We start from the raw sequence: 26,958 nt of genomic DNA, 5'->3' as shown, positions 1-26,958 counted from the left end.
CATGAGCATGTTTTCAGTTTGCAGCAGCAGGAATAATATATCTGGATGTGAACAATTGTGCTTGTTTTGCCATTACACTCCAGGCTGGGTTCGGTTCAACATACCAATAGTTGCTATTACGACTGGATGACAGCAGCCTTTCTGCCCAGTCTTCAAGCACACCGCACTCACTCAAAGCTCCACGGCTGAGGTAATGCCTGGGTCGGAGGCCAGAAATTCATACTCAGAACAGGGATACGAAATCAGATCTAAATTTAGAGGTTTGTTAAGTAGACTCTGTAACAATTCCATCAATCAAACAGTCTAACTTCTCCCTCTCATGTTTTACAAAAGAGGATTTTCTACATTTTATTGCCATGTATCATGGATTACGTCACGGCTGTGCCTCACAGGCTATGAGTTCTTCGGTGTCACATTTTAGATGCCTGACATCGACGTCATGTTTGGCGTCTAACTTTTACCCCACAAACTTTGACATGGTGCATTTTTCTCTGCTCACTGTTCATGACCAACAACTGAACCCCTCGTCTGTAATAGACGGAAGAGAGCTGAGAGGCAGGTTCATCGCTCATCCTCTGAATGTTTTGATACTTTGGTCTTGATCTGCGGTAAACGCTACAAGCTTCTGGTAAATACCAAGCTGACTGTAAAATATTAGCCCCTCTCTTACAGGGTATCATATGAGCCTGCCTTGGGGCGTCGCTGAAAGCTCTTAATGCTTTCCATTCAGCCGCAATGCCACTTTTCCCAGGCGCTGGACTGTCTGTCAAACTGATGAGAAAGAGAATTGACATGACAGAAACTTGGCTATACTGTTTAATCATACAGTTATGTGAAGAGGTACACTTTGGACAAGTGTCCAAAGTGTACTTAAAGTGTAGTTAAAGTGTGGCTAGCTGTGTCAAGGCTTTTGGGCTTGTTATTTTTCAAATGTGCCACTATAATGTTCACTAAATGAATGATAAAACCTATAAAAATACAAAGCAAAATAGTCTATCACAATAAAACATATGCGAACACAGATTCATCTAAAATATAAGGCCGTAGTCGAATGTACCATGGACATACAAACCGGCTTTACCTCCCACTTTTGAAGCTGTACTGGTGGATATTTTGTACGACCCATGTGCCAAATGGCTAGCAATACTGGTACTCCAGTTTTCCACAGTGTCTTTTAATTGTTTAACTCGATTTTGGTTTGAACTTGCACCACTAAAGTATTTAGAAAAATGACACACGAAATCTAGTGCAGTTATTTCCATACAAAAAATCCAAACTGAAGAAAACTGATGCACATTTAATTCTGATCTGTCAAAGTTAAAGTCAGGTTGGGGTGGACTGTATTTAACTTCAGATTTGATCATGTTGTAACCATGGGAACACCAAGCTCAGACATGTGTCATTATTTGGTCCAGTTTACCAGTCGTGAACATGAAGATGAACAGTTTAACACTCGTACGTGTAAACAGAAAATAATAAACGTCAAAGATTGATTTTGAGTGTCATGTCGTGTAAATGTGTTGACACAAGCACTACGAGGATAGTTTTGAAAATAAAGCAGTCTTTCAGTCTAAGTGACTGAACTAATTAGGCTACTGGAACGCATTCATTTCCAGTTGTTGCATGATTGTTTTTTAGAAATCACTTTTATCCAATGACCTCACTACTCTATCAAATAACTCAGAGATAAGCTTGCAGAGGTAACAACCCAGCCTGCAAACAAGAACCCGGATTATAAATAGCTCTAAAGAGAGCTTCGGACTGCTGGGAGGAGAGAACACGTTGCTTCACACACAAACACACATACTGTCGAAGTACATGTGGAGCAGCAACAGGGCCGGGTGAGGACAACCCCTTTGGTGGATCAGGATTACCCCGCCGCTGTATCAAACCTCCACCGACAAGTCAGTGTGAGTTATGCAATATATCTTCTCATCGTCTTTGTTTGGTGCATAGTAAAGCGAATTTATACGAGAATTGGCATTCTGAAAAAATCTGGCTTCCTTTTATTCAGGACACAAGTTATATAAAGCGAAGCAATCTGGAATAACAAAGCTAAAGCATAAATAATAGTGAAATAATATTGTGCTGTGTCATTCAGAAAGAATTGCAAACCTCACCTGTCCTCTGCTTGACTCGTCCAAATTCAAGTTCTTTTAACAGTTTTCGTGTCTGACTCCTACTGTGTGATCAAAGTATGATAGAAAAGGATACTTCACTAAAGTATGCATTGTGATAGTGGCTTCAAAGGCATGGAGTTAAGATTCATAACTGTAAGCGTCTGATGGAGCAAAAAAAGATAATAACCTCAGCAGGCATTTAAAGTGAGGATGCAAAGATGAACTTGTTCTAACAGTGCAGGCAATTATAAGTTCAGTTATTAGTCAGGGAGAAGATAATGCTGAAACTAAAGAAACTAAGAGAAAATCAACTGAGCATCCAACATATGCTCCAAAGGCCTTCCTGAAGTAAAATACTGCTTGATTACCTTTGTTGCCATTATATAAAATGAGATAAAATGAACTAACCAGGAACTAAACTATGGAATTGAAAAAAGCAATGATAGATTCATGTCTTTCTGTAACTTTCCAGCTTTAATGTTACTGATGTTACCTATTTAAGGAAAACACAGATGAAGTAAATCTACTTCAACTAAAAATATTGCAAGAAGTGGATATAAACCATCCGGGTCAAACCATTAGAAGATGGTCTGCAGGTAATATAAATAAAATGTGTGCTAATCTTAACATTGTCCAGACAGAGGTGAGGAGAAAATGTTATTATTGCCCTGTATATGTTGTTAATTACGGAGCCCCGCAGGGGACATGGGAGAAAAAAAATTAAGACGGACTTTTGCGAGATCTCGCAAAACAAACTCGGGATCTCGCAAAAGTTGAATTCCAACAATGGCGGCAGCTAGTTAGTTGTAATATTACTCTTTCTGGGTCACAAAATACACTTTTAAGATATTTTGAGGCACGAATGTAGTTGTGTAAACGTCAGATACCTGCTCGGTTTACAAGACATCACATATTTGCAAAAGTGCTCCGACGTTTTCGGAGATCTGACACCCACCATCTCGAAGCTAACGGGAGGTCGAGACCTACTACAGCTGGGAGGAACACCGCTTTCCCGGCACATCGTGCCTCGACCTCCCGGTCGGCTTCGAGCTGGCGGCCTCCGAAGAATGTGGCTACAACTTTTGCGAGATCCCGAGTTTGTTTTGCGAGACCACGCAAAAGTCCGTCTTAATTTTTTTTTTCCCCCTGTCCCCTGCGGGGCTCCGTAGTTAATATCATGTTGCTAAAGAATAAATAAAAATAAGCTCATAAAAAACAATTATACATGTTAGCTGTTAGCTCTCCCCTAGCTAATGCTATTGCATCCCCAATGTTTGTTTGTTTTTAAAACAACAATTACATCGACAGGAAAACATCCATTATTAATCAAATAAAAGTGAAGAATGAAAGGTGAGGAGCCTTTACGGGTGTCAGCTGCATCTTTCTGCCCAATTTCAGCAGAAACTTATTTCTGGCTGTACACAACCAAGATGGCGAATTCAAAACAATTCGAATTCTTTATTTTGGTCATTATTAACTTTAAAAAACAACAACAGCAACTTATATACACACTTGTATGTACGTGTATAATAATAAAGAGAAAGCGAAAATTAACACAGACAACAAATAATTGAATTAACTGCATGGAACTTTTTCCAGTGTATTTTTGTAGCATCAACACCTTTAAAATCACATTTTACCAAAAAGCAAAAAAAGCAAAAAAAACAAAGAAGAAAAAACAATTAAAGTTCAATAAATTGATTTTCAGTAATAACCGTATCTCAGGCTTTAATTTTTATTAATGAACTCAGAAACAAAGGCCTACATCTTCATTTTTAAAGTATATTAAATTATATTAATAACAAAAAACAAAAGCTGTTAAATTAAAAGAACAGTGTGTGACATGTTTAACTGTTTATATCTACAAGGGGGATTAAATATAAATGAGAAATAAATGTGAAGTATTGGCAAAGCAGTTGGTTGAACTTCACGTGCAGCCATTCTCATAGATGCTAAAAGTGTTGCAGAGCCTGCATTTCGTCAACTCTCCTGTTTTATTAAACTGGTCAGAGTTGCTGTCCCTTCTTCAACATTGTCAGAGCTTTCCTTACTAATGTTAACTTAGTTAACAAGAGGAAGCTCACCTCATATAATGGGAACAAATTTGATATAATGGACACAAGCGATGGCTAAACATTAGCCAGTAAGAAGCTTTTCTAGCTTTTATTTCTTTCAGCTGATGTATTTGTCACAAGTGTGCAAATACCATTAAAAAAAAAGTTACATTTTAAAAAAGGTAAATTTATAGTCAGCTGATAAATGGTGGTGAACTTAAAAATGAAAAGAAATGAAAAAGATCTTTATTCTGGCAAAAATACCTTTGTTACCTTTCAAATTTATGGACGTGATTAAAAGTTACCAGGACACTCTGGACTGAATTAAAACAGCCAACAATGAAGGTAATGGTATAATTCACCTTAGAGAAATACACATTAAATGCTGATGTACAGAATTTAAATTGTCCAAAACGCACTGGACAAATATTCCAAATCTGATTATTATTAGTCAAAAGTAAGTCGAGCAGTGAGTCTGTGTAGACATATTGGCTTAGGTGAATGTTGGGGTCCAGGTCTGAGGCCCAGTCAGCTCAAGAAGCAAAGGAGGATTGTTTATAGAAGCAGAGACGTTCAGGAGGAACGTATCTTCTGGGATGATCCCAGGAGCCGGACCTAATTAGAAACAACTGCTTGAAATTCACTTCAATGGCTACACAGATCTCTTTTTATGTTGCTTGGCTGGTCTCGTGCATTCATCAGCTGCACCTCGAGGCTCATCTCCATCTCTTAAGTTCCCCCTGGCTGCATGGTGTTTGTGGATTTCATGTATGGTAAAAAGAAATTTAAAGCCAGCCACCTAACTCTCCAGCGTTATCTCTACTCTCCCTGCACACACACACACACACACGCACACACACAGACACACACACACACACACAGAGTATCTCCAAAGTCTTGTCTTGAAACAACAGGCTACAATCACACTTGTCAGGTCAAATCTGTTTCCAATTGGAAACAGGGCTTTCATGTGTTTAGACCTCGCCCTGTTGCTTTTGAGAAACATTACGTCATGGACCTGCTTTACTGTAGCTGCACTGTAGGTGCCTCGTAGTGTTTTAATTTCTCACCCCTCTCGTGTTTGGAGTTGAGTCAGTTATCATTAGCAATGAGATCATGCTCCAGAACAAAAAGTGCCACTGCCGAGTTCTTTGAATCCAACTATGAAATACTGACCTTTTGTGCAGCATAAATTCTGCCGTAGTGCGCCATCCATACAATGATTACACATCTGGCAATATCACGATTTGGCATATATGAACCCAGACGTGAACCTTCTGAGTGTTCAAGTCAGTCTTATCCTGTCATCAGGCCATCTTTACTGGGAGTTCCTCATTCAACTGGCATCTGAATGTTGCCTCTCAGACAAGCATTGGCAGAGGCAGGCGCTCATATTTGAACCAGGTGATAGAGTTTCACGTCAATCTGCTATTGACTGCTCCCTTTAGGGGTCGCCACAGTGGATTATCTTGCTCCAGCTCATCCTATCCCAAGCATCCTCGACTTTCATGCCAACCTTTTGCTTGTCCTCTTTTATGACATGAACCTCTTCTAAGGTCTCTCTTTTTAACTCCATATTCAACATCCTTTGTCCAATATATCTGCTTTCCTTCCTCTGCACCTTTCCAAACCATCTAAACCTCGTCATAAATATTGAGTTTCATGTCAGTTTCTCATAATATAGATAAAATAATCACATAGCTGACTTTTTGTTGATTTTTTTTTACTGAAGATGATGTTACTGCTAACAAATAAGCCTTATTTAATCTCTGAAAGCCTTATTAATGGTGCAGCTTCTACAGAAATATGTTGATAGAGAGAATGAGAGACTCTGAGAAAGGGCTGCTGGCAGGTAGTGTGTGTAAAGACTGTGACTGCGTAAAAGATGTAAGTCAGTAGGCATGTGTTGATCTTCAAACCAGACACTTTCTGGTTATTTGGCTCATGAATCAACTGACTACTGCAAATAAACTCCTCACTATTGACTACCGAGCTAATCTGACAGCGTTGTAACCATAACTCCAATAATTTACACAAACCCCAATATCATCCTATCCAATCTAAGAAGCCTTATGCCGCAATAACCTGAAATGCATTGTCATTTAATCACACAAAACACAAATCCCTTTCCTAATAACACACGCAAGATCTTTCTTTTAATATTTACATATTAACACAAAGGCAGCATACAAAGCAAAGATAAAAATTGACCCAAGGAGACTTGATGGGAATCAACAAAGCAATTCTATTTTAGAAACACCAACAAGCAGAAATGGACGCTACCAAGCCTGGTTGCTCCTCGCTGCCTTTGCTACTGGTTGAAGTTCAGGCTCTGGTTGTTGAACCGGGGTTCATCCCTCTGATTTCTTACCCAGCTTTATGTTGGCTAGCAGACAGCAGAAAGAAAAAACACATTTGCTTGATGATTTTGTTGTTTGTTTGAGCAGATAACTGAAGAACTTTTGTAGCGCAAGTGATAATATAATTGTAACTACTGAATTTAGTACAGTAGAATGTTACATTACTGCAAAAGGTAAAATGTAATGTGATTACAGTAACATGTTACACCTAACACTGCTCACGAGTCAGAAAAGTGCTTAGCATGGCAGAGCCATTTATGCAGCACTAGTAATACAGCATAACTGCACTTCAAAGCTCTATCTGTGGTAAATGGTAAATGGCCTGTATTTATATAGCGCTTTACTAGTCCCTAAGGACCCCAAAGCACTTTACATATCCAGTCATCCACCCATTTACACACACATTCACACACTGGTGATGGCAGCTACATTGTAGCCACAGCTGCCCTGGGGGCGACTGACAGAGGCGAGGCTGCCGGACATTGGCGCCACCGGGCCCTCTGACCACCACCAGTAGCTAAAGGGTGAAGCGTCTTGCCCAAGGACACAACGAGCAAGACTGAATGCAGCATATTCACAGACAGAGCTCAGTCAGTTCTCTTATTTAGTGAGTCAGAAATATACAAGAGTGGCTGTACAAATATAAACTTTTACTAGCGTTTGCATTCACTTCCACCATCTTGGATCGTCACCCCATGGGCAGTGGGACTTCTTTGACCTTCCGAGTTGGAAGTCAGACTTGTGTAAAACTTGGCTAAAGCCGAACTAATGTGGAAAGGTGGCGATGAAGTCACTCTCACTCCTTTTCCTTTGGTTAGCAGCAAATTAACATATGGTAGCAAGTAGCAACAACCCAAATAATAACATACTGTCAAAGAGGTGGTGGCCATATTTTGGAAGCTTAAGCCATTTAGGGACAAGTCTAGAGTAAATGGAAGAGTTAATCCAGCCCAAAACAGAAGGGATATGAGACTGTTCTCAATCTATTCCCACACCAAGACAGCTAAATCCATGAAAACACAACTTTCTAGGAAATCCAAATTCCAGAAATCTTGGGAAAACACCGGGAAATGAGAGACAGCACAATAAAGAACAAGGGATGACTCAGACAACACACACACACTGTACAGGACACAAAGAACAACAATTACCAAAATAAAACCAAACAGGAAGAGAGACAGAGGTGGAACAAGAAAGACAACATGACAAATGCAGAGACAAAACTCAAGAAGAGCAACACAAAGGGGGAATTAACAAAATGAACCTAGGGCCATCAGGTACTGAAGGAATGAATGATAACACTATAAGGAACATGTATTGAGCTTCAGGTAATGAACAAGATACATAAAGATAAAAAAATAACAATAGAGCGCTATATTTCAACACTGCAGAACCCTACATGCAAAACTAGAAATAATAAAGGTCCACAAACAAATTGTTATAAAACCAAAAGGACCTGAATTGTATATAATGATTTTGGCAGTGAGAATAATCAGGTCATTGGCTCCACAGACCTTTTCAATTCTTAGAAACTCTGGCTCCTGGAATGGGAATAAAACCTATTTAAAATGTCAGTAAACCAAAACTATGACTTCAAATAAATGCTAATGTTGGTCAGGGGGCACTGGATTTGTGTTTCCCAATAAATTCGCCATTTTCAGGCGATGTCATCATTTCTGTGAATGTGTCTGTAACAGACCATGTTAAACAGGGCTAGAGACTAGTCAGTGACCCCGTGGTAAACACTGGTTGCTAGAGACAGAGATAATATGTTCTGTGACTGGTTGACACAACCACACACAAAGAGTTATATTGGGGTTGCGGTTAGATCCAAGCACTAAAGCACCATCTTTTAATGTACTTGAAGGAGACACGGTTGAAAAGTGCTTCCAAGCTACTAATGGCAGCTCTAGTTTGTCACTATACTTGCAGCTTTGTTGTTGTATTCCCCAAACACACATCACTGTCAGCCTGTGCTGTGTGCTAATATCCTGCATGGCCTGTTTGTGTAAAACACACATTCCTTCGTCTGTGTTTGGGATAGAAAAAGCCTTTAGGAAGTTGTTTTAGCTGCAAGGCTTTTAAAGGCAAGTCAACCCAAACAGAGGTGCCTTTAAGTACAGCACATCAACTGTATGTAGAGTAGAGAGGGAGCATGTTGACCAGGGTGAATGGAGTGAGGCTGGAGAGGCTATAACCATCGGTTTAAGGAGAATGAGTAATATATTCAGGCTCCAATGATTCATAGCTCACCTTCTCCAACTGGACTGCGCTGAAGGAATCACAGTGAAAAATGATATAATTCTTTACCTCCATCGTAATCGTGTAACACATCCTGGGCTTAGCTGTAAGCTTAAACCTGGTGTTCCAGTCCGACAAGAGCTTTCTGAAACAAATGGTATCAATTTGCTTCCAGTCATTAGAGCACATTGTTGACTAGAAGGACATATTGTAGAGCCAATCTAGCGCCGACCCCAGTCCTAAATCAAGTGACCAGCTTTCCCACAAAGGAATGCACTCAGTGTTTGCCACTGTAAGAGTGGACTCATTGCAAGTTTTAATGGTTTGGACAACTGTGGGTAGTTTGCATGGATGATTGAAAGGGTTTTGGCTGCTCCCCTCATCTCCCCCCCTCCTCTTTAAGGGGGAAAGAATGAAAAACAAAACAACACATTCTCTCCCTTCCTCCCACTCTCTCTTGCTAGCATGCACACCCCGTAGAGAGAGCATCAGACGCGTCCAAAAGAAACAGCGAAACAGAAATAGAGCTGCTATTTCAGTCTGAAAAGGTTGTTATTTTTAGAAAATGTGACACACTCTACATTAAATTACAACATCATAAGATCACTCTGTACCCCTCCACTCCCACCTCACCCGCTAGACCTCCAGATCTATGACTCACCAAAGTATGCGGTGACGTTACCCCAAACTATTCAGCCTCAGTCTTCTGATCAAAAAATTTGATCATCAGCTCATCGCCCCGATTCAGTCAAAGGGGGGTGACTCGTAAGATGCACACAGATCTGGTTCTAGTTTAAACATATAGCTTGATATTATCGTCACACAGGTAACACCAAGCATCCATGGACCAGTGCCCTTCTAGCATTTGACTGCACATCATAACATTTGTTTGCAGTATGTGAATGAAATGCAGAACAAACATGCGAGAGCATAATGCCGCTGTTGGGATGCCAGGCCAAGGCATAATGAAACATGCGAAAAACACATGCTTCCAATTTCTTACTCACCTCGGTGTTTCTTCCAACCAGTGATGTAGTTGGGAATGAAAAGGTGGGTAATCTCCCAGCCTTGGCTGCTCAGGCACGAGGCAGACGATCATTAATAAACAGGATAACAAAGGCTGACGACCACATTCACTTAATGGTGAATTTTATTGTCATAGTATATCTCAAAAATCCTAGTTTTTATTTTTTTCTTCAAAGAATCAAAGAAAAAAGATCAAATGTTTAAAAATTATATGTTGAGTAAGATGAGATGAAAGATATTACAATTAAAAGAAAGATTATAAAATGTGTTTGAAAAGATGTCCCCTCTTGAAGTTCCTGACGCCTCATGCTTTTGTCTGTTGAAATAATTGAATCTAGTTCTTGCATTCATGTTTCCCTTAGGATGAATCATTAATTCTCAGTGTTTATGATTAAAGCCTTTAAAAAATCATTTCATTCCTGCTCAGCTCTACTTTGTCTTTTAGTGCTGTACTCGATTACAACTCATTCAATCACTACTTAAAATAGATATTTTTCCAAAGCACAACATGCCAAAACTAAAAGAATCTACATAAAACTACTAATACTTTCTGTGTGGGGCTTGCATGTTCTCTCTGTACCTACACTGGGGTCCTTCCATAGTCCAAAGGCATGTTTGTTAGATTAGCTTGCAATTTTGTCATGGATCATGTCATGGATATTAGTGTGTGGCTGTCTGTTTGTATTGGACAACCAAGAGTGTATCCCACCTCTATGACAGCTGGGCTACTTTCCAAATATGTTTTATTTCATGTTCGAACCAAAACTATATGATGCTGGAAGACAGTGGTTCCCCCTAACTCACCTCTAAACTTCCAGGTTTCAGTTTTCATAGCTTCAGTATCCAATAGAAAATGAGGAATTAAGACTTTAGCCATAACTCACCTTGATGACCCCGAAAGAGAGAATGTTCTAGAACTGATAAGTTTAAAGTGTAAGTTTGAAGATCACATTGCATCTGTTTTAAGCCAGACACAGAATTCCTCAAATAGAACAATACAGTTGAATTAGTCTGAGGTTGTGTTGCACTGCTTCAGTTCAGTATGCAGTTTATCAGTCAGTGACTTAACAATCAAGTGCAACTAAGTTATATCGGGATCTCAATCATAAGAGTAAATCCAACTTAAAATAGCTCGTAATGAATAAGATTTAAGGTTTTAGGGAGGATTAGTTCAAAACCTAATATGAACAGTACTGGGATACTGTAGTATAAAGACCAGCTTAAGACAAATTTTACTACAAGAAAGAAAAATATAGTTAGGGCCATAAATATTTGGACAGAGACAACTTAAAAAAAAAGGTTTTGTACATTACCACAATAAATTTTAAATGAAACAATTCACATGCAGTTGAAGAGCAGACTTTAATTCAGTGGGCTGAAGAAAACGGTTGCAAATGTGAAGAACTAATGTCAATCCCTTCATGTCAGGGGCTCAAAAGTAACTGGACAAATTTAATAACTGAAAATAAAATGTTCATTTCGTTTACTTTGTTCAAAACCCTCTGACAGCCTGAAGTCTTGAACTCGTGGACATCACCAAAAGCTGGCTTTCCTCCTTTTTAATGCTCTGCCAGGTCTTCTACCGGTAGCTTTCAGTTGTGGGTTGTTTGTGGGCCTTTCTGTGTGAAGTTGAATCTTTAACAAGTGAAATTTCACTTCTTTGCTTAAATAAACTCCTGGGTTGCTTTGGCTGTATGTTTTGGGTCATTGTCCATCTGTATTCTGAAATGCCACCCAATCAATGTGACTGCATTTAGCTGGATTTGAACAGACAGTATGTCCTGTGTACATCATCAATAAACACTAGTGTCCCAGTGCCACTGGCAACCATGCACACCCAAGCCATCACACTGCCTCCGTCGTGTTTTATAGATGATGTGGTATGCTTTGAGCGATGAGCTATGAGCTGTTCCACGCCTTATCTATACTTTTTTCTTGCCTACATTCTAGTAGAAGTTGATCTTGGTTTCATCTGTCCAAAAGTGTCATGGTGAATTGGGTTAAAGGACTCAGGTGCGAGACTCCTTGCAGAGTGACAGTGAATTTATTCACAGTGAAAAAATAAGTCAACAGTTCGAGTCTGTAATCCAAAAGGGCAGTGCAGTGATACAGTGGCTTCTCCCCATGGTGAAAATGCAGTGACAATCCAAAACAACTCCTTGTGACCGCTCCTCCTCCGATCCCTGGATCCTAAAGGCAGATGAGAAAAACACACACACAGTAACGAAAACGTTCTCTCTCCTTCACAAACTAGGTATGCTAATCGCGACTACGCTACCCGGTTTAGCTCAACGTTCCAGCGTTGGTTGTGACTCGACCGCACTGTTAAATAGGTCTGCTTCGGATTAGTAGTAACCGGCGAAGTGATTAAGCACAGGTGCGATGATTCCAGCTCAGGATACTCCCCGTGGCACGGAACGGTCAGCTGCCGTTCCGTGCCACGGCTTCCGGAAGTACACGTTCCCGCATACAAACACACATGCACAGGATGGGGAGGAGAACACCACAAAGTACACACAAACACAACAAAAATTGGCAAGGCGACCGGTGAGGACCGTCTAGCCGTGACAAAAAGATGTTTTTCCAGAACTGTGCTGGCTTTTTTTTTTTTTTTTTTAAGATGTTTTTCAGTATTTACTTTCATGGTCGTCTTCTCTTTATGGTTGACTTGGATCCAGTTTGAATGTGGATAACCTCAAATGAAAGCTGAAAGTCTACACATTATATCCATTTCCATTATATAACTATAATGGGAATATGTTTCAGAAAACAGGTAAAACAAAACAAGAACAAAACTAGTGTCAGTGTCCAAATATATATGGCCCTAACTCCTAACCATAAGGCGCATTAAGCGAAAACAAAACAGTCAGATAAGTCAAACTTTACTCAACTCATTCTTCGTGCTTTCTCCACTTCTGTACCATTGATTCATTAATGCTGTATTCTATCACAGCTGCTCTATTCCCATGTTGCTGCAGTATATTAATGACTAACCTCATATTGTGGATGGATTATCTCAGTTGTTCTCCTGACTGAAGTTTGGTCTGTTTACAGCATCCTGCCATGCGATTGCATTTGTCCCTAACTATCAGTAATCTTCACATTAACTGTTGTTGAGTGGAAAAAAGCTAGCATTCATCCTCCAGCTTCCCAGTGTTTATGTTATGCTAACATAGCTGTGTCGCTAGCGATCACGTAGTATATCACTATGTATCAGCTAGTCCAACTTCAGTAACGCTACAAAAGTCACCGCTGTTTAGTTTTCTGTCTTCATTTATGTTGGAAGTGATGGTATAAGTGATGGCAGAGCTTTTAATGTTTTCAGAAATCCCTCAATCAGAACATGCTATAGCATATTTAGTTGGAAGCTAGCGAGCTAACTTCCTGCTAATTTCTAACTTTGTTAAATTTATTAAATTCTGTTTTCATGGATGCCTGGATTTTAAACTTAGTTCTTACACCTGGTAATGCAACAAACTGATCATTTTCTTCACGATGAAAGAATTAATACATAAGGCGCGCTGTCAATTTTTGAGAAAAGGTCAGAAAATTAAAGGATTTTAAGTGCACCTTATAGTCCGAAAAATACTGTAATAGTAATATAGTAATGTGTTAATAGTAGACGTCTGGTTAAGTTGTTTTTGGTATCTCCTTTTTTACCTTAATGTGTTGACTTTAAGTCAACGTCACAGTGTCCTTCACTGTCTGCAAGTCGGTCCACGGAGCTTCTTTAATTTGCATATTATCTATTTATCTATGTTTTGCAATTTGTATTTTTAAAGGAAAGTTTTCTGACTAGTTCATTCTCGAGTTCTCATTGTGGGAGTTTCCATTTGCAGCAGTGACAAAATTTGACAATTCTCAGAAATCGACTAGCCATCGAACAAAGTAGAACATTTAGCAGTTAAAGAGCAAATTTACTTCTGTCAGGATCTGATGAAGAAATGAAATCAAAAATACATATGGGGGGGGGGGATTTTTCCCGGAGAGGTGGAGTCTAAGACCTGACCTGACACATAGACAGACAGGCACACACAGATACAGACATGCATTTTCACCTTCATGTACACATATACAAATACTCAGCACTCGCCCAACAAGGAAACAAACAGAAATGACCACTGTACACACACTCACACTCCCCATACATACTCTACACTCCCAGTCCAGGCACCATTGCCAGAGGGGCCATCCGCCCCCAGACCCAGGAGATGTTTCTCTTTGCTCTGGGGTGAAGATGAGCATACAGCCCCCGTTCCTGCTGCAGCAGGGAAGATTAGCACCACAGACCCCAACCAGACAGCCAACTTCTCCTCCTGGCCACATGCCCCAGATGGCAAACAGAGAACGGGGGTGTTCTAACAAATATTCTTACTGTTTCTGAAAGCATTTGATGATATCAATTGAACTCCCCTGCCCCTATTATTATTTTTCCAGTGAAACCACTGGTCAAACATCAGCAAAAGCAAAGACCATTTAAAGTAATATTAAACAGAAGCTTTTTTGGCTTCTGTTTAATATTATATATATATATTTTAATATTATATATATATATGTATATATATATATATATATATATATATATATATATGTATGTATATATATATATACATATATATATATATATATATATATATATATATATATATATATATATATATATATATATATGAATGAGAGGAAAGTATATATATGTATATATGTGTACATATATATATATGTACACATATTTCCACACCACAAACATAAGTTTCTTTACAGACAGAGTTACATCGTCCGGCACTGTAGCAATCAAAATTATTGTCTGAAGGCCAATAAAATGCGCAAAAGATTTTATTTTTCCAAGTGGACCATTAAGGCTTTGCCATACTGATCTGTTTGATTGATCTTTATTCTTTAATTATTTTTTTTATTATTTTATTTATTTTACTTTTAAGTTATTACAATTGGAACAGACACGACTGGGGGATAGGAAAGGGAAAGATGTAGACAAGAGAAGTTCAAGAAAAGGAGAGGGGAAAAACAGAGGACAAAAGGGACAGAGAGAAAAGACAGTAAAATCCACTAGATCACCTGCTTGAAAAAAAAGAAGAAAACAAGAAGAAGAGAACAACACAGTAGGGAAACCTCAGCAACAACCAAAATAAGCATATGTAACAGTCAGTAACAAATACTGAATGTTACTGAGTAGCACACAAGACCGGCAATGCATGATATGCTTAGAGGCAGCAGCCAAGGAAGATAGTGTGTGTCTGTGAACACCCGTGTGCACACGTGTGTGCGTGACTGTGCTTGAATTCAAAAGGTTTCTCCATATAACTATCTGATTATAGGTGTAGTAGCCATAATAGTAGCCATAGCCCTGCCCCCCAGAACATGAAGCAGGCATGGAGAGAGGTGGAGTCTCAGACCTGATCTGACATATAGACATAGACCGACAGGCACACACAGATACATACATGCATGCCCACCCTCATGTACACACATACAAATGCTCAGCACTTGCCCAACACAGAAACAAACAGAAATGAACACGGTACACACACTCCCCGTACATACTCTACACTCCCAGTTCCAGGCACCATCGCCTCCAGAGGGGCCATCCACCCCCAGACCCAAGAGATGTTTCTGGGGTGAAGATGAGCATACAGCCCCCGTTCCTGCAGGAGCAGGGAAGATTCGTATCACAGAAACCAACCAGACGGCCAACTTCTCCTCCCGGCCCCCGCCCCAGATGGCAAACAGAGAACGGGGGTGGTCTTACTATTTGTGAAAGCATTTGATTATATAATTTGACCTCCCCTTCCCCTATTACTATTTTTCCAATGAAACCACTGGTCACACATCAGCAACATCAACAAAAGGAAAGACCATTTAAAGTAATATTAGACACAAGCTTTCTTTGTGATTAGTCACATTACATTTCATCCAAGTTGTGAAAAAAATACATAAAAATATGTTTATATATATATATATATATATATATATATATATATATACAATACAATACAATGCAACTTTATTTGTATAGCACGTTTAAAAGACCAGCGGTACACCAAAGTGCTTTACAATAAAAACAGGAAATTAAGACAATAAATAAAAGACTATTAACAAAGTACCACATATGTCATCAGGTTAAGGGCACTAATTATACAGCAATAAAAGGGAATATAAGAACAAAGTTACTAAGAACAGATATAGCTAAAAGATAAAGTACATAAATAAGAAAAATAAGAAATTGAACCAAATATAAAACAGGGGTGCTAACTAGATGGAAAAGCTATGTTGAATAAATGAGTTTTTAAACGGGATTTAAAAGATAAACGGAGTCTGACGCACGGATAGCGATAGGAAGGTTGTTCCACAGATTCGGTGCAACCAGGGCAAAAGCACGGTCACCCCTAGATTTAAGTCTAGATCTAGGCTGAGCCAGGAGTAATTGGGCTGAAGACCTGAGGGCTCGCCCAGGGACATATAGACTAAGAAGATCGACAAGATAACGAGGGGCTAAATTATTTATAATTTTAAAGGTGAACAACAATATTTTAAATTCAATGCGATATTTTATGGGTAACCAATGCAAATCAATAAGAACTGGGGTGATAGAGGCATGCTTTATCTATATATCTATATATATCTATATCTATATATATATATATATATATATATATATAGATATATATAGATATATATCTATATATATATATATAATATATAACATATATAATCTTACATTCCAAACTGAGGTTGCATTGCTGCATTGGGACAACAACAGCCAATCTAACTACCATTTATAGAGATAAAGTTGGACTAAATGCTGCCTGCAATGTTGAAAAAGTTGTGGGCGAGAAGCTGGCTGTCACAGAGGCCAGAGAGCAGTGGACAAGATGTCTGCTGTATATTAATGACAGCATCATTTACTAACATAAAGTGGAGATTATCAGCATAACAAGAGGTTCACATTTAACTTTATCCAAGTGATGTAGAACAGTTATGCTGACTTTTTGCCTGGAATAAGAACTATGTTTGAGGCCAGTAAAAGGACTCTTGGAGTAAATCAGAATCAGAATCAGAATACTTTATTAATCCCGAAGGAAATTAGGGATTAATAAATTAATAAAGGGATTAATAAAATCACCATTAAAAATAATATATGTTTAGGATCACTGTCCTGATATGCTGTCATAAGTGGACCAAAACAGCAATATTTTATGCCCAAACAGTTTACTACATACATAACTACACCACAAACACAACGAAGTTTCTTACCCAACTACAACCAGGAATCCCATCAGCAGGATGTCTGCAGGAAAAATAGGTCGAGGTGTGGGGAAAAAAGGAAGAGACGCCACACTTTTTCAAGACCTTTTTTTTTTCTTTTTTTACTTCATATTAGAATGGGGAAAAGCGAAGCCCAAATTTAAGTGAAGGAGACTGTAACGTGGAGCTGTTTTTTAATTATTTGTTTTTTTCCCTGCTCCTTGATGTAAATTAGCCTTTATATGTTTAGTATTTAATGTCCTCTTTAAAAACAAAGTGTTTTCTAATTAGATAATGGCTCCTACCAATCGCTGACAACCTTAGTACAAAAGGGCTGAATTATCTCAAATATGTAGGCACAGATGTGATAGATTAATGCTTGACAAAGGTTTGCATTGCTAGGTAGGTGCTGTTCTAGTGTGTCTTGTATGCATGAATTGATGCCTCTGGAAACAATGACAGTTTAAGGGCCCCTAATTTATCATTATTGATGTAGACAAACACACGCAATCCATAATGTTAAATAATTACAACTCGGTTTAATATATTTTACAAAAATGTAAAAAAGAAAACATACAAATATATAAGATGAATTATTTAAAAACCTGAGAAAAAATTGCAGAAAATACTGCACTTTTTTAAATTAGTTATGAGTGACTTTTTTCACCTCTTCTGCTTTATTCTCCTGCTACACTATAAGAAAATACTGTGTTTTTACATTCGGGTTAAATTATCCCAACTTTGTGCTACTTTTTTGTCACCTATTTGCAAACAACATATAATTTCAAAACCTTTTAAAGAACATAATTTGAAATTAATGGTGCTGCAGAAACATACCATCTGCTCACACGATGTCTTACAAAGACAAAAACAAAAGCTTATTTGGATATGTTACTCTTGGTCAAAGCATGAGTGAAACTCTGAATAACACAGTAGTCCTGACGACACTTGAAGGCTGCATCTGCTGCTCTCATTCCAGCAGCATTATGCAGTTTCCAATGAAACCACTGGCCTCTAATGGAAACAACGGCAAATCAAAAATGACTATTTATAGTCACAAGATGAGCCACCCATATCAGCTGAAATATTTTTACTCATCCTTTGATAATAAGGTTTGTTAACATTAATTTAACAGTGTAGCGAAAGTGCAGTCCAAGGGATTCTCCAGTGTTCACTAAATGCTTGAAAAGATTTTCCTGTATCTTGTATCATAGCGTCTCATCTTTCCACTTCATCATCTTTATGTATTTTAATGTCCGCCAGAACTAAAACAGGTTTTTCTGATTACTGACTGCATAAAGGTTTTCTCTATACTTCATTTTTTATATATAGTTCCACATAGTTTAAGTACAGTGATGATGCTGTACTTACTGAAAAATTAGGACACAATCATGTTGTCATTGAATACAGCAGCAAACATGGGATCATCCTCAACCACTGAGGCTTTTCATTGGCAATTAGTAGTATGCTGCGTACTGTCTGATCTTCTTTGAAATAAGCCAAAACCCTGCTGTCTACCAATTTTACACATAAAGCTCACCGTATCTATTACAGGCAGACCATAATAGGAATGAAAAGTCACTGTCTATTACTTTGTTTAAACAATTCTGTTCGACACATAAATGTTCTGTTGTATTCCTCTTTGTGATTTGTTTTTTAACAGCTCATGGCGACAAGGGAAAAAAACCCACTCTAACCTCTGCCCCTCATATTCTGTGTCGCACGTCACTTTTGAATAGTTTGAATTTATTTTTCTAATAAAAAAATAAGAAGTACAGATAGCTTTTATAACAATAACAGTGGCAACCAATAAAGGCAAAAATACCTGAAAGAGGAAAGTAAATCAAGGTAAAACCAGTCCGATAACAACATAACAAACTGACAACATCCTTTTAGAAAAAAAAGAGAAAGAAAATGGTGTAAAAACATTACATTGCACATATTTCAGGAGAAAAGGTTTAAGAAAAGTTGGGCTAACAATCGAAAACAATTTCGTTTTAAAAAACAGCTTGAGCTGAATAAATAGTACACAGTTTCAAAAGGCCGATAGCAAAACCGCCGTGTGTACCTATTAGCAATGTGATCTATAATAAATGTCTCTACATTTAAACCAAGGCAATGTGTAGGTCCATCTTCCATATTAAGAAAATACCTTGGTGTGACAAATATGCAAAAATGGGCTAACCTCGATCCAGACCTTCAAGTCTCGATTAAAAACCCGTTTTAGCTTAGCCTTCCTGGCCTCCTAGAGCATGCCTTTTAAGTGTACTTTCTTGCCTTCCTCTTTTGCTTATAGTGTTTTATTGCTTCTATCTTTTTAATTAAGTCTTGCTTGCTTATCTGCGTACTTGTATACTTGTATGCTTGGCTAATCAATGCCTCTCACCTGCTATCTTATCTGCCTTTGTACTTTACTACTGTTTTATTGGATTATGTGAAGCAATTTAGCCACCTCTGGTTTTAAATGTGCTATACAAATAAAGTTGTATTGTATTGTACTGTAATCTGCCACCCCAAACAAATCCATGTCACCCATGGTTAGAGAACAGGTTCTTGTAGAGAACCCGTTCTCAGTAGTTCAGTTCCTTGTCTGCCTCCCTATTACTTGCACTTGTTACAATCAGCTGTTTTCAGTTGTGCATGGATGTAGACATTACTTTTATTTTTATAGCACAAAAGGACGAGAGCTTGGTGGTAAAGTAGAAACTGCATCAACGACAGAAACAACTGCATTATGCTGCTAACACAACTTCAGCTCTTTGCAACCTCTCCACAGACAGCATGCTAACGTTAAGCTAGCCGAGAACCCAGAGTGACCTTAAATCTGAGTGAATGCTGACCCAAGTCCTGCAGCCAGACCCTGAACTTCAACAGGTAACAAAAGCAGTGATGCTGTAAGCCTGTGTTTCTACCTGTGCATGTTTCTACAGCGCAGTCACTGTGACAATCGCTTCATGTCTCTTTGTGCTGGTTTTCATCTTTGCTTTTTGTTGTTGGCTTTGTGTTCATACCTAAATAGCAAGAGAAAGCTCATGTCTTTGTTCTCATTAGGATATGGATTTGTGTTGGTGTGTGGGACTGTAGCCTAACTGGTGACTAGTGGTGAGCCAGTGGGAATACAACAAAAACTGAATAAATGAGTGATATTGATGATGGGATGGGAATCGCTAAATTGTTATCAACATATATCTGTTGCCTTGGGCATTTTAAACCTGTAGCTCTTCTCTAAAAGAACGTACATACCTGGGCCTGCATACTATCCTCGGAAACGTAAAATGATTGGCTAGAATCTAAAGTGTATCACATCTCAGGGGAAAAAAATCACCGAAATAAAGCACCGAAATGTGCACTGCTTTTCGGTCTGGTTACTACCGTTTATGCCATCATGGCACCGGATACCGGTACCCATCCCTAATCAAGAGACATGCGTAAGGAGGCATTGGTCTTCCTAAGCAATACAGCGGACACTTTGATGCTTCATTAAAGAAAAGAGAGACAAGTAAACAGTAGAGACCAGTGGCAGCAGATTGATTAGAGGCCTGCAGGAAGTTAAGGAAAGAGAGACGGGGACAGAACCAATCCACTGTGTTAAGTGCTAGTTATATATTGAAAATGTCCTAAATTGCAACCAATGTATGCACATGCTTATAAAGTGCCTAAATGCTAATATGAGTAGAAGAGACAGCTATTCAGCTATTTCCATTGACAGTGATGTTAGCAGCAGGAAGGAAGTCACTGTCAGATCTGCATTATGCAAATGAGTATGATGGCAGGCTCTGTGCTTTGCATGCTGTCCAGTTCTTGGATATGGGAGCAGGCATGAGCGGGTGTGAGGACACTACTCACTTCTCTCCTCTGGGTAATTACTATACAGGAAATTGAACGTAAAATGTTTGAATAATCATGTATGTGAAGTGAGTTACGGACGGAGCCGACAGTACTGAAGTAAATTAAAACAAGTGAATCCAATTACTGTTTATGGAAAGCAGCTGTCCGAGCAGCATATGCTGGTGAGTGAAACTATGAGACTAATGTTGAGGTTAGTGCTCTGCTTGTCTGTATAACATGATGGCTATTTGAGTGTTTCATTTGTGCATGATGACAAGCCAAAAGATGTTTGAAAAACCTGTGTTGCATAGAACTTGCAAAATTATAGGCCGATGTCTGAAGAGGTGAGACCAGTTGTCTTTTATTTTTAAATCTTGCTTAACTCACGCTCCATGAGTGTATTCTGATGTCATAACACCGTGATAACTCGCCTCAATGGATTTACAAAAAACAAGGTTAGCGTTTGCTTTCAGTCATGAACAAACCCTCTTATCCGTGTGTTTATTTACCTACACTGAATCAATTCATCTGTGATACAGCCAACAGTCATGTACTGGATAAGCTTTCGTTTCAAAACATTTGGATTTAATTATCATGGGGATATGATATCCAAACAATCTGGTTTCTTCCATTAATAACATGATTGCAGCATGGCAGTGCGAGCTAAGGCTGCAGCATTTTCATATATTTTCATGGATTTAGGCCTTGTTTACTTACTTATTATGGGCATGGGGCAAAACACGATTTAGAGTAATGACACAGTTTACGTTTTGGAGTTTTAAAAGATCTCTGCGAGGAAGTGTCCTTCTTCCACAGCTTGAAAAACAAACATTACCCGTGTGACTTTTCCAGAATAAAAGAATTCTCACTTGCTTCGGTCTTTCGCAGGTCAGTGCAGTTGACATGAGGAAGAGGAAGCTGGCCAAAGCTTTTGTGTGACTGATAGCAAACGCGCTGTACATTAAGGAAACATAGAACCACAGAAGTGTGTTGTTTTACAGATAAAACACGATGGAGTATGAAACGCTATTTATAGGATTAAGGCCTTGTGCAAAAACTGATGTACTCGACAAACTTAAGAAGTGTTTTTCTCCTCCTCTGAATGACAGTTTTGTCTGGAGCGTTTTGAGCTTTAGGGAAAATGAAAACTTTAAGTATTGTTTTAATCAAAACCAACATTTCAGTCTCATATAATAGTCAATTTTCTTACTCTAAGCATTGTTTATATTTTGTTAACACAGCTCACTCCGAAACTTTGAGAGAACTGCTCATGGTCATTCATGCTAAATAGGAGATGTGTTTTGTTCTGAGCAGCAGCTTAAGAAATAGTACTCACTGAATAATGCCCACAGCCTGGGTTTCATTTAGGCAACAAGTAAAACACTAATGGTGTTTGATGTCAATAAATGCAGATATCACTAATATGATCATCTCAAGCACATAACTCTGCTCATGAGGGGCAGCCAATCAGAAGAAATCAAGATTAAAATGATTGGGAATTAAATTAAATTCAGTTTTATTTATACCGCACCAAATAACAACAACACTTGCCTCAAGGCACTTTATATTGTAAGGTAAAGACTCTACTATAATACAGCGAGGGAGCTAAAGGAAGTTAAAACCTGGTTCAAACAAGAGGAAACCCCCCGAACTTAAAAATAAAGCCAAGTTGCAAAATCTGGAGTCCCTCCAACAGCCAACAAATGTTACAAAACATTTTACAGCCTGGTGTAAAAATGGTTTTGGCCTCTTTTGATAGTTTCCCCATGTGAACTTTGGGGAATTTTTAAAAACTCATCCATTAGGATAACTGAGTTAACTGTTGATTGACAGATGTCCTGATGATTCTGTAGCATTTACTTGGCTTCATTCCCTACTTTGAATAGTGGAATGATTCACTGAATTGTGTGTCTGCTTTGGGTGCTTTTTGTATCGGATTGTCTGACTAAAATTATAGCCTGCTTTGTTGTGGTACATAACTACAACTTTGTAGTAATTGCAGCATCTATGAAAATAGCAATAGACCATGCGTTGCCATGGAATAAGAGCGTTTTGCCACAACTTCCATTTCAAATGTAAAAATATGTCTCTTAGGGAGTTGCTAGAAATCACCACAATCTGGTTGATTTGAGAACATCTGCCTAATGTTAAACTGAGACTTTCTTATGAAAAACACACAAACGCTCTTATTTCTTTCAAACAAAAAAAACTTTCTAGAGAGATCTAGGGTTTTATTCCAACTTGTATGTCGTCATTATGATTTAAGAAATTTGCGAGTATTAAAGTTTGCTTCTACTTAAACAGGAGATGTGCCTATAAAGACAGGTTGGTGTTGTCTTGCCTTTGATTGCAATAAGAACCTTCATGACTGACTCCCAAAAGGAGTTTGTCCTTCTGATTAAGTGCCTCAGAATTCCTTTTCCCTGAAGTAATAATATTGTTGTGCTTCATGTTTCTCTCCTCAAATACAAGGGAGTGGGAGACACTTCTGTCATCTTCATTAGCAGTTTTTATAGCATTGAAACTCGCTGTGTTAGTTTCTTCTTACGTTTCTCTTGTGAAAAAACATAAAACACGAAAACATGAAGCAATCATGGTGTTGAATTTCGTGGGAGATCCTCCAAGTGGCAGGAGACAAATCATTTAAATAGACTTGGGGATATGTTCAGTTGTTAAGGCTTCAGAAGAATGCTGTGCTCGTGTTTCAAAGAGCTCATATAATCACTATCTTTGTGGCCTGATGGTCACCTTAACCTGCTAAGTAATTATTTATTTACTTGCTCATATTGCTGTTAATTATTCTAATAGGTCTCTTTAGAGCTTTTTGTTTTTCTTTTTTGCCACAAGCCCTACAGCGTTTCCTGTTATCTCCCTCTGATACTGATCTCCTTGGTTTCCCTCAAGAAACACTTATATTCACTTAACACTCATGTGCAATGATGTTTCTTTTCTTCTTCTCCTAAGGCCTGTGTAATCGGTCATGCAATATACTGAAGTATAGATAAGCATAACCTAACCAGCTTGGCATGCAAACAACATGGTAATGTTATATGAATAATTGGTGCAGTTAGTCAGACTGCCTTATTGTAATGTCTAGGCCAAGAGGATGCTACACAGATAGGTAAAAAATTTAAATTGAGGGAATTTGTTCTGTTTTAGTGTGTTGGATATTTTGTTGGACTAGTTTGGTTGCTGCAAATCAATACAAAGATGGTCTGAGAGATTCTCGCTATCCCATGATTAAACATTTTTATCCTTACACAGATCCATAAGCCAGATGTTGTATAAAAAATATGTAAACCATATCCTGTGGGATTCACATTCACTAGATTTCAACACAGAAAAAACGTCTTTGGGAGGTTTTGAACTAGCATGTTGCATCAGCACCGTCTACTGCCATCATTAACGCATACAATTTGGGGATTTAGGGGACATTTGTAAATTTTACCTACAAAAAATAAAATGTTCAACTCTTTCTGAATCAACACTGTTCAGGTAATTCTTTATACCTCTAGGAATAAGAACAATCTGTATTTGCCCACATTTAGGTAATCCATCTCTGGCAAAAACAATCTGACCAACATTAACAAAAGGCAAGGCAAGTTTATTTGTATAGCACAATTCAACAACAAGGTGATTCAAAGTGCTTTACAGAGACATTAGAAACAAAAACAAATAAAAAGCATCATTTAAAATTGATTAAAACAAGCAAACAAACAAACAAACAAAACAGTATATAAAATCAAAACAGATAAAATCAGAACAGTAGATAAAATCAGTAGTTAAAATGTAAGTTTTGAAATTTAAGCTTAAGTGCAGATTTGGTGCTTTATTCAAGTGCAGCTGAGAACAGGTGAGTCTTCAACCTGGATTTAAATAAACTGAGTGTTTCAGCTGATCTGAGGCTTTCTGGGAGTTTGTTCCAGATATATGGAGCATAAAAGCTGAATGCAGCTTCTCCGTGTTTGTTTCTGACTCTGGGAACTGATAAAAGACCGGATCCAGATGACCTGAGGGATCTGGAAGGTTCATACTGGGTCAGGAGGTCACTGATGTATTTTGGTCCTAAACCATTCAGAGCTTCATAGACCAGCATCAGAACTTTAATGCTGGTCTAGCATCTAAATCTTTGAAACTCATCAGTTGTATCCACTATAATAAATCTTACCAACAAATAAGTGAAAAAGGATGGGCTTACATACCAGACTCAATGCTTTTTTCATGACACCATAGGTTAAACCAGTGCTTTTCAGGTTTTCAGGCCTGCAGACCTTGATAAAAAACAAAGTTTAAACTATTGTGCCACCAAGCAACCCGCTACTGCACATTTTGAAGTAAATTATTATAAGAGGAAGCTGATAAAAAAAATACTATTCAGGATGATTTTCAGTTTACATCCATAATAACATGAGCAAACTGTTGTGCCCATTCATTTTCATTTTACCGAATATTTTTCCACTGTGATATTTACCAGGGATGCTGTCGAAACTTACCCTGCCTATATTAACTAATTAGAACAAAGGTTTCAGCATATAGTAATATCTTTAGGTTTGCAAGCATTTCTGGAGCAGCTGAACCAACATGATCCCTAAAGCTTGACCACTAATATGGAATAAATTAAACAGAGCTTGTTTTTTCCACGTTAGCAGTGGAATAATGCTTCTGACAATCAAACACAAATTTTGTGCTTCATGCACCACAGATTCATTGAGTACGAACAACATTTAGTTAGTGAAACTGTGGTTAAGTCGGGCTTTGAGTTTCACACCCTCTATTTCACCTCCCTTGACAGTTAACACAGCTGAATGCCACACATACTAGCCGCACGTTACTGGTTTGCACATGTATTAGTACTTCTCACCACATGTGTCCAATTAGACTTCCAGTAAACTGACTTGGCGCACACATCCTACATTATTTGGGTTGCTGAAATGCTGCCTATGGGTTTCCTATGATGTCTAATTACATTGTAAGACACGAGTAATTGCAATAATAAGTAATGTGTTTAGATTATGCAGAAGTCAGTCCAGATGTAAAACATCTGTTTTGATCCTGCAGTTGCACTTTTTTTTTCTTACTTTACATGCTATAATAAAAGCTTCTGTCAAGTTTGTTCAGATCTCTCATGTAAATTCTGGGCTGTATGAGTGTATGCATGTGCTAAGAGCCACATCGCTCATCTACCTTCCATACATATTGTAAATTCAAAGTGAAATCAATTGCATTGTGTATGTAAAGCAGTGAGTGCTTTTGGCACGTTGGCAGGAAGGAGTCACACAGTAGCATTATTGTACTAATAGCACTGAGGCTGTTAAGAGAGATGACGCCTTTAGATTTCTTTCTGAGTTAGCATACTGTCATCAAATTTTTTCATTTACATGCCTCACACATAGAGGATATATTCAACAGAATGCCCAGTTGAATAAAAACATCAGGGGGAAATGGGATGATTCTCATGATCAACAGTGGGACGACTAATAAGAGGTGCATAAGAGGTGTACGTTCTAGCATTACATTTAGGAATTCAACAGCAGGAAAGATAAAGAGAGAGACGTCTTGATGGATTCTCAATCATCCAGGAAAATAAATCTCCAAAAGTTGATTCTGTTCATCTGGACGTAGCGTTTTCTGGGAGAAACGTTTCGTCACTCATCCAAGTGACTTCTTCAGTCTCAGCTGACTGCAGGTTTCCCCACTCTTATAAACAGCACATTTGCATAATGACTGAAACCAGCCCACTGAAGGAACAATGGGCTGTGAGGTCAGTTCCTTAATCTTAATTATGCAAATTCTCATGACCATTGATCAACAACCACTGACTAAAACCCACTGATCAAAGCCCACTGATCAATAGCCATGAGTACCATTCACAGAGTTGGGGAATGGCTGCAATCACAGCATTGTAAGATGGCGAAAGATGTACCCTTAGGCCCCCTCCTCGATTCAGAGATGGTCTTTCCCTTTTCACGTAAATAGCCTCCTTGACTCCGCGCTCAAACCAGCGTTCTTCCCTGTCCAGGATGTGTACATCCTCATCCTTGAAAGAGTGTCCACTGTCCTGTAGGTGTA

The 26,958-nt window shown here is 38.5% G+C and overlaps 1 protein-coding gene across 1 annotated transcript in view; it reads left to right on the top strand.

Annotated features, from left to right (window-relative positions):
- Window positions 1-1,715: 1,715 nt before the first annotated feature.
- The window catches only part of myocd (myocardin), a 158,014-nt gene continuing 132,771 nt past the window's right edge, over window positions 1,716-26,958 (top strand). The window contains exons 1-2 of the mRNA XM_085171016.1: window positions 1,716-1,910; window positions 19,838-21,071. The gene's annotated coding sequence lies outside the window, so the exon portion shown is untranslated. The remainder of the gene's footprint in view (window positions 1,911-19,837; window positions 21,072-26,958) is intronic.

Source organism: Neolamprologus multifasciatus, chromosome 8, assembly GCF_963576455.1.
Source record: "Neolamprologus multifasciatus chromosome 8, fNeoMul1.2, whole genome shotgun sequence".
Taxonomy (NCBI): Eukaryota; Metazoa; Chordata; class Actinopteri; order Cichliformes; family Cichlidae; genus Neolamprologus; species Neolamprologus multifasciatus.
Note: the sequence above shows the minus strand (reverse complement) of the source record. Positions and strands in the feature narration are given on the sequence as shown.